General features: G+C 35.7%; 1 long non-coding RNA gene across 1 annotated transcript; it reads right to left on the reverse strand.

Annotated features, from left to right (window-relative positions):
- Window positions 1-2,097: 2,097 nt before the first annotated feature.
- On the reverse strand, window positions 2,098-9,960 carry LOC107666583 (uncharacterized). The gene is made up of 3 exons (XR_001631689.1): window positions 9,950-9,960; window positions 9,911-9,914; window positions 2,098-2,220 (listed from the first exon to the last, which is right to left on the reverse strand). It is a non-coding gene; the product is annotated as an uncharacterized LOC107666583 (long non-coding RNA).
- Between the last annotated feature and the right edge of the window lie 1,735 nt (window positions 9,961-11,695).

Here is an 11,695-nt window from a genome sequence, read left to right on the forward strand (position 1 = left end):
CTGCTAAAAACATCTGTTTTGGTTCTGATTATCATGTTTATCGCGCTGAAAGACGTGCTCGTTTTCTCAGACGCTTGCAGAAAAAGGCTTCCCAAAACAAAGTTACTGGGTTAATTTTTTTTTCACTTTTACTTGGTTGGTAGATGCACCGGGGACCTGATTATAGCACTTAAAACCTGGCACCGTCTCACCTGTGGGACGCTTGGCGCTCGTTGTTTTGTTGTTGTCCTTTTTCTCTATAAAATCTGTTAGTAATCATCAAAAATTATATATCATTTGAAAGCTTAGAAGCCCAAGATTCATCCTGTGAAAACCATTTTGAATTCGGACTTTGCGTTACAATGGAAATGGTACTTTCAAATCTTTTGCCGGTCTCCTCCCCCTTAGTGGGCAGTGTCAAGTGTCATATTACAAAATGCATTACGGTCTTTTAGAATCAAACCTTTTTATAATCTTGACAAAAAAGCATATCATTGGAAAGGTCTGAGTCTCAGGATTCCATATATGGTGGTATTTAGAGATAGAAGTAATATTGACAGAGAAATCTTGACATTTGTGCCAGAAAAATGCATTCAAAAATTTTATGGAGTTTGGATGGTATCCGGTGGCTGTTTGTGGAATAACGCCCTAAATAAAATCTCACAGGAACCTCAATTGTTTCCGTATCAACTTCAAATTTGGAACATAACTTATTTAGACATAAGGCTTTAATTTTATACCAATTTTAGAGTAAAACCTGTTATGTAAAATATGTATTATATATAAAATTAAATTAATATAGTGCATTTTATTTACAGTAAATTTAAACTTCTATAACTTTTTGATACTTAAATTTTTTTAAATAAATTCCACATTTGCAATAATCTGCTGATTTTCTTCTTTAAAAAGAGTATATAAACACATAAATTACAACAATTTAAGTTTGGATAGTGCACTTTCATGCCTTTTTTAAAAAATGGGGGTGACAGTTAAGGGGTTAATATACATGAACACGTTTTTTGAAAAACATATCTACTGTCTTTGAAACATGTCTATGTTCTTTATGCTCTATGTTTAGGGTGGTTTCAGTCATATTAATAAATGTACATTTTGCATGTTCAGAAGAAGTGAGCTCCCCAGTCGCGTGGAAATGTAAACAGGCGTGTGTAAGTAAATTGTTCAGTGCAAAGAAAGAGAAGTAACGGGGACCTGATTTTTCTATGTTCTTTTTTCCAAGTGTTTAATAGTCATGAACAAGTTCTTTGAAAAACATATCTACCGTCTTTGAAACATGTCTATGTTCTTGATGCTCTATGTTTAGGGTGGTTTCACTAATAATAAACATACATTTGCAAAAATGTGTCCATATTTGTCCATGCCATAATTGTCTAATTGTTGATTAGAGTATTAAAAACTTGAAATATATCAATTTAATGACAGTTAAGATTATTTTTACATAAAGGGTCTGTGGATGTCCCACAAATTCATTAAAGATGAATGAAAATTAACCATCAACCTCCTTGTTCCTCGTGTTTTATTCTCCAGGTTTCTGGTTCCTCGTGTTTTATTCTCCGGGTTTCTGGTTCCTCGTGCTTTATTCTCCGGGTTTCTGGTTCCTCGTGCTTTATTCTCCGGGTTTCTGGTTCCTCGTGCTTTATTCTCCGGGTTTCTGGTTCCTCGTGCTTTATTCTCCGGGTTTCTGGTTCCTCGTGCTTTATTCTCCGGGTTTCTGGTTCCTCGTGCTTTATTCTCCGGGTTTCTGGTTCCTCGTGCTTTATTCTCCGGGTTTCTGGTTCCTCGTGCTTTATTCTCCGGGTTTCTGGTTCCTCGTGCTTTATTCTCCGGGTTTCTGGTTCCTCGTGCTTTATTCTCCGGGTTTCTGGTTCCTCGTGCTTTATTCTCCGGGTTTCTGGTTCCTCGTGCTTTATTCTCCGGGTTTCTGGTTCCTCGTGCTTTATTCTCCGGGTTTCTGGTTCCTCGTGCTTTATTCTCCGGGTTTCTGGTTCACTCGTGTTCTCCTCACTCTCCTCTTTAACAAACACCATCTTCACAGCAGCAGATCTCAGTTCAGATGATACTCCTCCAGATATTCACGACTATGAGGATGAAAATATTACATGTATTTATTGACCTGATTCAAAAACTGTATTTCTCTGTTTACAGAAACAACATTTCTAACAGTTTGTATTAAGCCAGCATCACGATAAAACAACAGAGAGCGGAGTGAAACTAAACTTCTTCCTCTGAGGTTTAATGGTGTTTGGCAAACAAGCCTATGTGTTTTAGCGCCACCCGCTGGACTGGAGTGTGATGCGGCGAGAGGAGGGAAATAATACATAACATCATCTCACGTTATTCTGAGTGTTTGCTTTAAGAACACATTATTTGAGTCAGGATATATGATAAAAACCCTATAAAACTGCTCTGCTGAAAGACAATACTGTTATATTGTTATAACAATTTTCTCACAATATGCATGGATAAAACATCAGCAATACAAAAACAAACACTAATGACACTCATCTTCATCAACTACTACAGCTAAATAACTACAACAGCATAATATGTCTACGTGACTCTAAATATAGTCTGGTTTTATAATAACTACATTCATTGCAATTAAGTAATTAGATAATTAAAGGCTGATGTATTATTAAAATCACAACATTCTAATTTATTGAGATGCACCTGTATGCGTTCGGGGGGCGTTGCATTGGATGGCGATTTGCAGGGAGGGTGGGACGTTCGCTTTCAGTGCTATCAGGCTAAAGTTAGCATTTTCCAAGATCTCCTACTGCACCTTTAACCAAGACGTTTAAAAATAACACATTTTAGAGCTGTACCTGCAATAGTGTGATACCACGAAACTGATATTTTTGTTTAAGGTTATCATACCGTCACAATCTCATACCAGCCCATGACTACAAGGTGCATTATAGCTGTATATTTACACCTGAGAATGCCTTGACTCGTTATTACGCCACATGATGCCTAAGGGACCGTCTCACAGTTCAAATTTGCTTTTAAATGTCGAAATTGCCCAAGTAGTAGCCTATTAACATACAAACTTGTAGAAGGTTCCTAGTAATAAGAATGACAGTTTATTTCTTATTTATTTATTATAATTCATCAAAATAATTTTCCATTCAAAGGTTTGTAGTACATTGCTAGTGTCCCGACTGACTTAAGACGAGAGGTATTGGCAAAATGTCACATGTATTATGAACTCAGTAAAGTGCCATACGCAACTATATACCTCAATTACCCCTCTTTATACAAGTACACTAACTTTCCAATTGTTGCAGCTCACATTCAGTAAGTCAGTTTGCATTTACTACAACCTTGTAAAATCATTCATTTGAAAGAATGCTGGGGCATGGTTTACGGTTTTTGCACTGGATTTGCAGACGGTCCCTTAAACAACGCGATTATCCATGGAATATAGAACTTACAACTAACTTTATCGCGCACACAGATTTGATCTGCCAAAGAAAAATGAGAAATAACATTATCAATACAATCGCAGCAGCACTACTTTAAATTGGTTTGCATTAATTCCCCTCATATATCACGATACTAACAGCAGCATTATCACTGCAAACATCGAAACAATCATTTACACGAACATACAAAAACATCCCAGCAAACGGGACGTCCCCCGGACGTTCCGAACGTCCGTTTTGGTCCGCAGTACGTCCGCTTTGTAACGTTCGCGGGCGGACGTTCGGAGGACGTCCACTTACGTCCGCATTTTGGTCCTCTTTTTGAAGTTCGCTGGTGGATGTTTTGAGGACGTCCACTTACGTGCGCATTTGGTCCTCTTTTTGACGTTCGCTGGCGGATGTTTCGAGGACGTCCGGTTTTGGTCCGCTTTGTAACGTTCGCTGACGGACTAATGATTACAAAGGGAGTTATATCTGAATATTTTCACACATATACATACAGTATTTAAAATATGAGACACCAATGTTTCAGGAGTTGAGGACACAGACACATGCTTGATAACAGTTTTATTTCCTATTTTGGTTTATGTATATGATTTAAAAAAAAAAGAAGAAGATTAACTGTTTTTTTTTTCAAGGCATTGTTAGATGCCAGTGTTTCCTGTCATAGCTATGCAAAGATTTGATTTCAAAAAAAGTTTCATAGCTATTAAACTTATGATTTTAAATTTGTATTTAACCTCAGAATTATCTCAAAAGTAAAAAAAGTGGTGTTAAAGTCTGATTTTGTGGAGGCTGTGCTTTAAAATTAATCTTAATTCAAGTGATGAAGGATTTGGAGATGTCTGACAGTATTTAGTGTTGAGTACTACTGTAAGGTTTACCCTGCCTGCTTTAAACGTTTTAAAATGATTAACAGTTGAGAACATCAGAAATTTAGAAAAGTAATCAAATGTAAGCGGTTACATTTCTTTAATAAAGTAATTAAAATAGTTACACTACATTTTAAATAGGGTAACTTATATTCTTAAATTATTATAGGCCTAATCTTAATTCAAGTGAATTGAAACATAATTTCTGCCAGACTGTGATAAGGACAAACACATGGGGGGAATGGAAGGCACCCATTTACTTTAAAAAGTAAAATTTTAGCATAACAGATGTAATGGTTGTTACATCAAAGCAAATTTATCCAGGTCTAAAAATATTTATATGCCCAGTGAGGAAAACAAGTTTCCCTGAGCAATGAAATTCTTACTTTGCTGTCCACAATGAATGCCAAGACAGTGCAATGCTATACACACACATACACAAACTATACACACACACATACACAATGTAAGAAACATAATAATAACAACTATGCTGCAGTAATAGGAATATAGACTATGAAAAAAAAAATAGAAATATAGACTATCTATATATGCGAGTATAGAGTAGAAATATAGAATGTGAAAACAGAAATATAGACTATGTATATGGTATTTAAATATGCGAATGTACAGTATTAACTTATGTGCAAAAAACGATATGCATTCATATCATTCAACAATATGCATTCATATCCTACACAATTACTCGCTAACAAAGGTTATTCGTCCAATGCAATGCATATTGTACGCATTATTATTAATTTTGTTAAATAAACAAAATCACTGGTAAATAAAATGCAGCTTAGTATCGATATTTTTTGTTTGAGTATCGATACTTTCGATACTCGCGTCAGTATCGGCAGGTACGCCCATCCCTAGATTTGGGAGAATAGTCGGAGACGATGGGTTGAGCACGTGCGTCGCAATTACACACGAGAAATGCCTTAACACACATAACATGTGGAAATACATTTTAGAACACGTGCAAATAAATGTAACTAACACTCATGAATAAAACACATGTAACAGAGTTAAAAAGAACATTAATTCTAATGATATTCATGGTGTTGAATTACATGAAATTAGAGGGTAAATTAAATGAAAGTGTTTTGGTGCCCCCTGGTGGTTAATGCGTTGCAGACATTCATTATTTTGTACTTGCGCGCCTACCGTAGTTCAGCAGAAAATGGCTGACACTGCTGCGGATAAGCGTGTTACTCTTCTCTCCTGTTTAAAAAGTGATATGTGTGTTTAATATGAGTTTTTCATATGTAAACGTTTGTAGTGATTATATCAACAAATGTACAGTGAGTTGGATGGGTTTATATGTCCGATGGAAACTTTGTTGAGCACTTATCGTTGTGCCTCGTGTGAAATTAACATGTTGCTGCTGATGTAGCTTCAGATGGCTAAATGGAAAACACAGTTACCCTTAATGAGAGTGGGTTTGTTTATTTTATGTTTTTCTTATTTCAGTGGTTTATGTCTGCAGTGTTTTCACCCTGTGTAATAATACATTTTGATGTATTCCTCAGGTATGTGATTTTCATGTTTATTTTCGTTATTTTGTTAACATGGAATTGTTACAAGTTGTATGGAGTTCAGCAGAAAATGGCTGACACTGCTGCGGTGGTTTATGTCTGCCGTGTTTTCACCCTGTGTAATAATACATTTTGATGTATTCCTCAGACACGATTATCATTGCTGCGGGGAATAAAAGAAAGAACAGACAACCAGAGTCTTGTGTGCGTCGTCCATTTAAAGTTTGTGACGGATGTGTTAAGGCCACATTGGGGACAACGATCGTTACACACACAATGAACAATACACGCCGCGGCTGTTAACGATGAACTTGGGGGAAAACACACACAAACACACACACACACACTTGAAGTGTTAGATTAGACTGGCTTCACCTCTAATATTAAAAAAGAACAGACTAAAATTACATTTAAGAGAGATACGTCCTGATTAAAATACCAGATATGTTAACAATTTGGATTGGACAGAAATGTCTTCGACTGCCACTTCCGACGGTAATTTACAGGAATTTTATTAACACAATAATCCACGAACAACTTTTCAAATCCAGCCGCTGCTTTTAAACCAGAGCCATAACGCGCTTTTCCTCCTGCTGATCAGTCGACTTCCTATAGTCTCCACCATGATTAATAAAAATACAAAGCAAACAACAAAAATAAAGAACAACCCATTCAAGTCCATCAAAAAGTTTGTTTGACCTTCTTCGGCGCATAGATCTGAGTTGACGAGAGCATAAATACTTTATTCACCCTCTGGTGGTGTGAAAGAAAATTACAAACAACCAAAAAATGGCTCCTACAGTGAGCAACCTCTCATTAAATTGACAGTGTGTCGTGTGAAAGCTGTGAAAATGATCAATAAAACCTGAAATTCCCTTAAAAAAACAACAACCACATACATAAATCATAGTACACTTACCCAGCCTGAGTGTGGACGAGAGAGCTAGGGGCCTGAGGCAGTAGTGTTCCACCAGGGCCCGTATTCACAAAACATTTGATCTTACCACTAAGAGTTCTCCTAAATGGCAGTAAATGTTTTGAGCTAAGAGTTTTCTCTTAAAACCTACCCTTACGAAAACTAACCATGGTTTTACTATAGTAAAACTGTAGTTAACCATGACTATAGTAACCGTGGTTTTAAAAACCATGGTTCAAGTACCACAAATTAACTATGGTTGTATTACCATAGTTTAACCATGGTTTTACTAAAGTACCTCAAATTACACTTAAGCCTAGTTATTCAACAAACATCTACAAAATAAAAACAGAATGACAAGTTACTATTCTATGATACAGGCTTTATTACAGCAGTTACATCATCTGAAAGAATATATGAACGGTTGCAGTTGTTCTCACATGACAAAATGATTCAGAACTATTAACTACAACTTTATAAAAAAATTGTTATAAAGCACTGCAGTGGTAGAGATGGTTTTCTGCTAATTTACAAAATAAAAATAGCAAATTGTTTCACTGTAATAATGCATTATCTCTATAGAAATTAATTAGACGTTGTACAAATAAACATGACTTAGTGCACATACACAGCATGATACCGCCTACCTCTTTTACAATATCCTATGTATAGGGCTGCCTGCAACTAACAATTTTTTTGATAATCAATTTATCTGTAGATTTGTTTTTTATTAATTGGATGACAAAAAAAAAAAAAAAATTACATTATTTTTTAATTAAAATAATTTGAATCCATTATTTTAAACAATGTCATTTCACATCCTGCCTATGAAAACAAATATAATGAATATAACTATGTAGGCTCTGCTGTACATTATAAGCATTAAAGTGTTTAATACAAACATTACATTCTAAACCTAAAAACAACAGATTGCTTGCTATTTTAAAACAGAATTTAAAATAATTTAAACAAAAACACAAAATGTTAACTTGTACGAGGTACGAGGAATAAACACAATCATTCGTCTGAACAGAGTAATTATATTATATTAATGGACAATTCCAACAATAGTCCCTTTACTGTTACTGCTCTCATAAATATGATTACTAGTGTTACATGTAGGGTTTTAAACCTACACTTAATTTCTAACAAAAAAATATTTTAGCAAAATGTGTATTTTAGTCAGAATTATGAGCAGTCTGTTTGTTTTGATGCGCTAATCAAATTCGTTGTCGATTATTTTCATTATCGATTAGTTGTTGCAGATGTATGCAGTCCATAGGGTGCATCAAGGTCGCATTAACAACCTTGATTACAATATCAATAAAGGTAAACAAGGTTTTCATTGGAAAAGTTTTACACATACTACAAAATACATTCACAAGAAATGAGAAATACTTTTAAGAATGATTAAAATGATATCAACTCACATGAGATGAAGATTTCAGTCATTTCAGGCCTAAAGCAAGCTGATTTATTCTACATCGAGTCACCTCATGGGGGCCGATGAAGGCCAGATGAATCCTCCACTCTTTAACTTGGTGAAGGTAACGCCCCTCTTTTCAAAAACGTTTGATGCTGCATACAGTGAATCTATTTGCTGTAATGTTTTTATTACATGTGATTCTTTTTGAGCAACTGTATCTCTTTATTTGACCTGAAATGAGGCAAACGACTCCAGGACTGAAATTGTCTCATTCTAGCATTTAATGCTGAGGAGGACTCGAGCCTACAAGCCTCCGAAGACTGAACGAAGAAGGACACAGCCTCAGTAGATGCAACCTTCCATTTGAGAAGCACCCAAACCTTGCATCTCGCGTGGAATTGATGAATGAATTTCAGAATTGTGGGTCAATTTGGAGGACACATGTGAAAAATGTTTGTTTTTAGTACTCTTCACTAAACCCACAGAATACAAAATATAATTCTTACAACTAGCAGAGTAAAACTTCTGACACACACATGATGTCCAAGGTGCTTAAAAAAATTGGGGTGGCTTACCTAGTGAGAGTCTCTGGTAAATTCTACTGGCCCGAAAGACTCTGGAGTCATGGACCGAGCCAGGCCACTTTGCCTCTAAATTTGTGATAAGGCAGTCAGCATCACAGATCATCTGTAACAAAAATAATCATAAACCCCAGTAAACCTTGAGAATATTAATTGTGACATTTGAATAAAATATATGGATATAATAATGTATGTATAAATCTAAATTGAACAACAATCTCTTAATTCATTTAACATTTTTTTTATTTCATTGACAATTTAATTAAACATGGACATTACTTTCATTAAAAAGGCTTATTTCTGCTATTGTAGGCTCGTTTTGTAAATGTAAGCTATTAATTTAAATTGCAAACTGGGTGCTTAATGCAAATGTAATTGGCCACATTTACAAAATCAGGTGATTATGTTCGCCCATCTATGTAAATGTCTCTTTATGAATAGAATCTATGTAAATGTGTCTTTATGTATAGAGACACAAGAATGAGGTTAATCACTGTCTGTCAGTTTAATCACTGTCTGATGAATGAATGGTACGCCAGAAAAAAAAACATCTTCAGCTTTTGGTTTTATTTCTCATCAAACACAAAACAACATTATGCAAATAGTGTTACATCATATCTGCAGGAGTTCAACATTTTCAGGAATTTTAATTTTAATGTAAATTTAATGTTCCGAAGATGCATGACTTCAAGGCGACTTTGTTTCCATACGTGTATGCCTGCACGGGAAAAACACATTGGTCTGTTTTACCAAAGTCCTAAAAGCATGCAGCATTTTTTTTTTACTTTTTTTTTTTTTATAATCTCGACATAAATTGTTTTCTCGTAATCTAGAAATAACAGTTTGGAACTCGAGAAAGTGAAAAGGAAAATAATGCATAGCCTCATTAGGGCTTCCGGGCTATTCAGATTGGATAGGTAAAAACACCCATCCCGGTGTGAAAACGCCCAGTAATAAAGCTCCAGCCCTGGAGCAGCGCGTGCTGATCAGAGGCCCGCAGTAAATGAAGATGAAACAAACCCACGAAGTTATGATTTGTGTTATCCCTCTATGTTTAATCCTGGCTTAATATTATTATTTAAAAAGTGTTTTGATTGATCTAATTTCTGTATTTTAATAAATGCTGCATTGAATTTCAGTGAATTATTTGACTTCTCTCATTTTTCTATACCAATCCTAAATTATGAAGACTGTTGGTGTTGATGCGAGTCCATAATTTATTTATCCGGCTTTTTCAAAGGAAATCAAATCAGCGCACCTTATAGACGCATGTAATTTCCCCTTGTTATTTTCCTCCTCTCGACGCTTCACACTCCAGTCCAGCGGGTGGCGCTAAAATACATTCGTTTGTTTGCCAAACACCATTAAACCTCAGAGGAAGAAGATCAGTTTCACCGCGCTCTCTGTTGTTTTGTTGTGATGCTGCTTAATACAAATGGTTAGAAATGTTGTTTCTGTAAATAGGGAAATACAGTTTTTGGATCAGGTCAATAACTATTCTCGTTCTCACAGTCGTGACTAAGACTAAGAGTATCAGCTGAACTGAGTTCTGCTGCTGTGAAGATGGTGTTTGTTAAAGAGGAGAGTGAGGAGAACACGAGTGAACCAGAAACCTGGAGAATAAAACACGAGGAACCAGAACCCTGGAGAATAAAACACGAGGAACCAGAAACCTGCAGAATAAAACACGAGGAACCAGAAACCTGCAGAATAAAACACGAGGAACCAGAAACCTGCAGAATAAAACACGAGGAACCAGAAACCTGCAGAATAAAACACGAGGAACCAGAAACCTGCAGAATAAAACACGAGGAACCAGAAACCTGCAGAATAAAACACGAGGAACCAGAAACCTGCAGAATAAAACACGAGGAACCAGAAACCTGCAGAATAAAACACGAGGAACCAGAAACCTGCAGAATAAAACACGAGGAACCAGAAACCTGCAGAATAAAACACGAGGAACCAGAAACCTGCAGAATAAAACACGAGGAACCAGAAACCTGCAGAATAAAACACGAGGAACCAGAAACCTGCAGAATAAAACACGAGGAACCAGATTGCACCCTGCCAGATTATGCACCCCCTAGTATTGGTAGGTTTTTAAGAGTAGATGTGGGGGTGGGGTTGGGATTAGGCAATCAGGTAGCGATTTAAACGAGGGGGTGCATAATCTGGCAGGGGTGCAGAATTCGGCACAACACCGCTACTATTAATCACAGAATCGGCTTTACTGACAAGATTCACATGACAATCAAATGCGAAGGGAGACTGGCGTTTGTCACGGTTTGGAAAAAAAAGGGAGAAAACATGACCTAATAACTCGGGTAATATCGCATTTTGCGTAAAATTAAAAATTGACTTTTCAATACCGACCAGATACAATACTGCTTTTGGCAGAAACTCAATTTTTTTATTTTAAATGCCGTTTATTGCGTTTTGGAACCAAACTCTTCATTTGTAGCAATAGCCAAAAATACATTGTATGGGTCAAAATTATCAATTTGTATTTTATGACAAAAATCATTAAGATATTAAGTAAAGATCATGTTCCATGAATATATTTTGTAAATTTCCTACCGTAAATATATCATCTTGCCCGATTCAGATTTCCGATTTTTTGTTGGTGTGATCTGCCGATACCGATTTTTGTCGATTCCGATTTTCTTTCTAAGAACTATAATTGACAGCATATACAAACAAAATCTACTTTTCTTCATTCTTCAACGTTATTTTCATAAAAAAACTAAAAGTCAGTAATAAAATAAGAACACAAAAATTGCAAACAACAAACAACATAAATGCAATAGAATAAAGAGAGCTATGAAACTTAAGTTTTTCAGGTTAAGTAAGTTTTTATTCAGGTAAGAAATACTACAGAAATTAAAGTAATCAAATGTAAAATAACACATCCAGTGTTATTTTACATTTCATTAG

Source organism: Sinocyclocheilus anshuiensis, unplaced genomic scaffold (assembly GCF_001515605.1).
Source record: "Sinocyclocheilus anshuiensis isolate Anshui unplaced genomic scaffold, SAMN03320099.WGS_v1.1 scaffold1465, whole genome shotgun sequence".
Taxonomy (NCBI): Eukaryota; Metazoa; Chordata; class Actinopteri; order Cypriniformes; family Cyprinidae; genus Sinocyclocheilus; species Sinocyclocheilus anshuiensis.